Source organism: Myotis davidii, unplaced genomic scaffold, assembly GCF_000327345.1.
Source record: "Myotis davidii unplaced genomic scaffold, ASM32734v1 scaffold42, whole genome shotgun sequence".
NCBI lineage: Eukaryota > Metazoa > Chordata > Mammalia > Chiroptera > Vespertilionidae > Myotis > Myotis davidii.
The window spans coordinates 1,009,033-1,014,809 of record NW_006294243.1 but is presented as its reverse complement, the minus strand read 5'-3'; the positions used below and the strand labels follow the sequence as shown (position 1 = coordinate 1,014,809).

General features: G+C 42.0%; 1 pseudogene; it reads left to right on the top strand.

Annotated features, from left to right (window-relative positions):
* The window catches only part of LOC102770585, a 9,223-nt pseudogene that overhangs the window by 947 nt on the left and 2,499 nt on the right, over nucleotides 1–5,777 (top strand).

Sequence of the window (5,777 nt, the reverse complement as noted above, 5' to 3'; positions counted from 1 at the left end):
CTCCCGGGGCTGGGACGCGGAGCGCCGCAAAGTTCCTCCAACTCCGTCCGGCGGGCGGGTCAGCCGGCAGGGGGACCCGGGCAGGGCCGGCTGCGATTGGAGCGGAGTTGGCAGCCCTCTCCGCCTCCCGGCCGTGGGACGGTGGTGGGAGGGGAATGGTATGCAGAGCTCCGCGCCCTCGGATCCGCGGTTCCCACCCGTCTCCGTCACCTGGCTGCCGGCGAGGGCTTCCCCACCCCAGGGAGCTTTCACTGGGAACCACAGGGAGAGGCCGGGCCTGCGGGCAGCCGAGCGCGCAGAGGAAAAGCAGAGCAGGCTCCAAGTACACTGGATATCCCCTCCGTTCACTATAACCACAGTGAAAGTTAACTTCACTACAAGGGCGCGCAGGCCAGGAATGAAACAGTGCTCAACAAGCAATCCTAGCTGTAAGTTGGCACCTTGGTGGTCTGACGGCAGCCTTTTCTGGCTCGGCCAGCCTGGTCTCCATAGAGCAATACAGAGCAACAATCCGTGTTCCCCGTCCAGCTACTCTTTAGAGGTTTGTCTGTGTGCAAGTGACTTGTAACCTTCCCTAAAATGAAAAAGGAAATCTGTTGTAGAAATTGCTATACTAACAGGTAAAGCAGGAAAGAATTGTAAAGCAGGAAAGAATAAGTGAGTATAAAATACTCACTTATTTTATAAATGAGTAAACTCTACCTCCAACCTTTAACAAACAGATTTTCCCCTTCATCCAGAGGTATCCTGTATGATATTAGCAACCTCGTTTGTTTTCACAGAGACTATTCTTTGTCAGAGAGAAAATCCTTCTGGATGTCAAGTGTACTGAGGCTTTTGTGCACTGAACTGTGGCCCACCCCCAAGTCCATATACTGAAGCCCTAACCCCATGTGACTAGTTAGAAACAGGGCCAGTGAGGAGGAAAGTAAGGTTTATGGAGACCAGAGGGTGGGGCCCTGATCTAGGACTGGTGTCCTTAGGAGAAAAAGACACCAGTTATCTTTCTCTGTGCTGACAGGGAGGGGTCTGGTGAGGACCCAGTGAGAAGGCACAGATAACCAGCCAGGAAGAGCGCCTCACCACCACAAAGTAATCCTGAGAGCATCTTGATCTTGGAGTTTTAGTCCCCAAAACTGTGAGAGTGTAAGTTTCTGTTGTTTAAACCTCCCAGTCTTGGTATTTGTTATGGCAGTCCTGTCAGACTAGTGCAGATATATAGCACCAATATACATTATTAATTTTTATATAAGTGTGTATGTATAATAACCACACAGACACATACATACATATACACTTACACATACAAAACTCATACGCTTAAACAAACTATAAAAATTGTATAGGAACTTTTAGCTGCTCATACAGCTCTCATTCATTCACCCATTCTTTCATCCATTGAATGTTAAAAATATATTTATTAAGGGCTTAAACAGTTTGGACTTTAAATGTCTTCTTTGTAGTGGAGCAGTTTTCCTATCAATAAGTTGTATAAGATTTTTCCTTGGCCACTGTGGCTCAGTAGGTTGAGTGCCATCCCATACACCAAAAGGTCACCAGTTTGATTCTCTGTCAGGGCATTTGCCCAAGTTGCACGTTTAATGGGAGGCAACTGATTCGTGTATTCCTCTCACATCGATATTTCTCTCTCCCTTTTTCTTCCTCTCTCTCTAAAATCAATAAAAGCATATAAAAAGTATATAAGAATTTTTTAAAAGTGTTTATTACTGCCTTTCCCCAAATTAACATTCCCTGTTTACACCTTTTCCCTGTACTCCAGATTCATCTCTTCAGCTTTATGTCTGGATGACTCCACATAGATATTCCATAGGAACCTCAGTCATAACAGCACTAGTAGTTTCCCCACATCCACAAAGTGATCCTCTTCTTTATTCTGCAACTCAGGTATTGAACTCCCACTCACCAGTTGCTGAGCTAGAATTTTGGTAATTAATATTCCTTCCTTTTTTAGAGTCCACTTGATTCCAACTTCTACATTTCTACTGATTCTCTCTCCTCAACTCTTTATCTCTGCAGATATAATCCTTAGTTCACTCAGCACCTCTCACCGACACCTGCAGGAGGCTTTTCTCTGATTCCCAGGCCCCAGTTTGAACCCTCTGGTTCATTCTTCACAACTTACCTTCCCACTCTTTTCTGTCCTAGCTACTCAAAAATCCAACAAATAATAACATTTCATCATCTTTTAAAAATGTTCACAGTGGCTCCCAGAGTCTGCAGTCCCAACTTTCAAGTTCTGGTCCCTGCGTAAGTCACCATCTCCCTCAACTGTCCATTCAGCCCTTTGAATTGCGACCTCCCTTTCTAGGGAGAAGCATAGTATCTGCTACTACCATGCTTTTATACACATGACCAGAACATCTGCACCAATACCCGCTCCCCACCATTTTCACTTGCTAACTTTTGTTCTTCAAGGAGTTACCTTCCAAAACATCTGCTGAAGACCAGCTTCAATGCCCCTAACTCTCAACAACTCCAGCACCCCATGAATACTGCTCCCACCATACTAATAACCAACTATCTGATTTGAAATTGCTTACGTGCTTTTTCCTCAATATGACCATGACTGCTTGAGAGCAAGGACTGTGACTTTTATCTCTAAATCTCAGTCATGGCTTAGTAAACATTCATTGAATAAATAAAGCATAAAAGGGGGAGGAAAAAAACATTAGGGGAGCTTACAAACGTGTTATAGAAATTCACAACATTTCATACAGACGTATATGAAATCAGTGAAGGTTAAAGCAAGGAACATGGTTTCAGATTCTCTTTCAGGCTTTTCCTATATGTTAGAATGAGAAGGACCTTGTGATATGAGCAAATTTAGGACCTAAAGTGTAAAGTGACTGATTGGGGCAGAAATCTAGCTTGTGAGGGCAGCCCTTCCTCAAAATCCAGACTTCCTATTTTACATCCTTACCGCTTTCCACTTTACCTTTAAATACCTCAATATATCTGTAGTTGATTGTTTTTGGTGTAATTATGTGTTCAATATTTCTCTCCTCCACTAGACTCTTGCAGAGACCATTTATATCATGTATAGTTAACATTTGGAAGATATTCTATATGTATTTGTCTACTTAGAAAATAAATCATAACTAGATCCAACATGTCCATATCCCCAATTTCTGCATCTTCCTTGCACCCCACATGGACTCCAGTATGCTGCGAATTATTTATCATACAACAAAGATGTAGTTCTTGGATACTAATAACTCGTGGACTCAAAAGTCTGAAGGTATTTGACAAAAATCTTCCTACAATGCAATATCACTGTTTCAATACCTCCGTCATTTCTACATTATACTGATGGGAGAAAACAATGATAAACTCAGCCCAGAATTAAAATCTAGAAGGAGGGTAGACAGAGTAGAGGGAGAAAATAACCTGTCAAAGGCTAGAATCTTTGTTTGCCTATTAATAAAATGCAGGATAATTCCTGGTAATGAGAGCTAAGTTGAACTTCTGGTAGGAGAGCAGATGTACCTGATTTTCCTCAGAGGAATGTTTAAGGATATTAGAATAGAAAAGAATCAAAATGATCATCTAGTCTAAAAATCTTCTTTCAAAGATAAGCAAAAATGTAGACTGATTAAATTCTAGGGAACAGAAGACAAAACTAAAACCAAAGCCCCAGGTCCCATGACAAGGACATATAAATAAATACACATGCATATTTACATGCATGCATAAATTATATGTGTGCATGTATGCATATATGTACTTAGTTATACATATTCATTTGAACACATTCATATAGACATACATAAAAGAAGAAGTTCTACATTAGAATATCTTTTGGTCAACTTGGAGTTACAGAAAAGGAGTGGAGGTGGGGGTGGGGAATGTAGGCCAATTGCATTTAACAGTAGTGAGTCACCCAGATCAGAGAATGCAGTCTGACCACTGGTCATGTCTATTATGTAGAGGTGTCACAATTACTCTGAATAAAATAGCAATTGGATGAAACTTGCTTTTTTGCATTCCTGAGCTTAAGTTTCCCAAAATTTACTCTTGTATTTTTTCTCCCCTTCCTCTCACTTTCCCACCTCTTCTGCTCAGTCCTGATGTGGAACCCGGTCCTAACCATCTGTGGCTATCCTCCTACTCTTTCCTATCCTAATCATTGCAATTTTGACAGAATATCAAAATGTCCTTAAAAGTTTCCAACCCTTCCGAGTCACGGGTTTATAGTCACTACAAATTTCCCAGAATGCTCCTAAGTTTTTTAGCTGGAATTTAGTGAAATGAGTCCCCCAAACCAGGTTTATTTATAGGGGTAAATTGAAGTGGATTTTCCCAATATCTCTTAAAAGAAGATGGAGGGAGGGGTCGAAGGGAGCAGATTTTTTTGTTTTTTGAGTTTGTTTGTTTGTTTGTTTTTACATCAACCTTGTCTTTAACTTGAGTTTCAGCACAGATCATATGGAACCTCCAGTGAGAATGTGTGGGTGCATTAACCTATGTATCTAAACCAGCCGTGGGCAAACTACGGCCCACGGGCCGGATCCGGCCCGTTTCAAATGAATAAAACTAAAAAAAAAAAAAAAGACCGTACCCTTTTATGTAATGATGTTTACTTTGAATTTATATTAGTTCACACAAACACTCCATGCTTTTGTTCTGGCCCTCCGGTCCAGTTTAAGAACCCATTGTGGCCCTCGAGTCAAAACGTTTGCCCACCCCTGATTCTAAACCCTTCTCCTAAGCCATCAAACTGTTGATTCTTTGCCAGCCTCTGGCCTAAGCTGAATTCACTAATAATGTAGCCTGCTCTAGAAATCATGACTCTGAGGAAGTGGGTTGGCTCATCTGCACAGGAATTCCCAGGTCTTAAGTGTAGATGCACTGTTGTTCTTAGCAGAAAAATGCCACTCCCAAAAAAGATGTCCCACTCTAATCTCTGGAACCTATGAATATGTTTATTTTACAAAAGGAAGTTAAGATTGTAGATAGAATTAAAGCTACTAATAAGTGGATTTTAAGGTAAAATTATCTTTTACTAGTGTCCCGGTGCACGGATTCATGCACATTGAAAAGAAATTAATTAGAATAAATATTTTAATATCACTATTCCTGTCTTGCTAATGAAAAGAAAATTGGATTCTACCGAGTCTCCTATCTACCTACTTCAGGACTTCTGTGAGGATCAAATGAGATGAGGCACGAGAAAATGCTTCACAAACATTTGGTTAAAGTGTGAAATGTTTGCACCTGGTTATAAAGCAAGTCAGGTTCCTAGGCTGAAGAAACTCCAAGGAGGCTAGTCATCACTAGGGAGAGGAAGCCGGGAGTTGCTATGTGACATGTGACATCATTACCCAGCACCCACAGCCACCGTTTCCAGGCTGGGCTGGGCCACATTTTGTGCTGTGGGTCTTGGCAGCATTGGCTGCAATTGGTGAAGTGTCGCTCTGTAATTTGGCGGGTCCTGTGCCCTACTTGGGGGAAGCTGAGTGTTGGTTTGTTCTTGGTGCCGTTTCTTTTTATTTTTTTTAATTTTTTTCTTTATTGATTAAGGTATTACATATGTGGTGCCGTTTCTTCTGAAATGGCCAGTGTGCATCATGGCAGCTCCTGAGTTGAGCATCTGCCTCCTCGTGGTCTGTGCATGTCATAGCTATGGGTCAGACACTTAGGCTTTTATATATATACTAGAGGCCCGGTGCACAAAAATTTGTGCACTGGGTGGGGGGGGAGTGTCCCTCAGCCCCACTTGTGCCCTCTCACAGTCTGGGACCCCTAAGGAAATAACG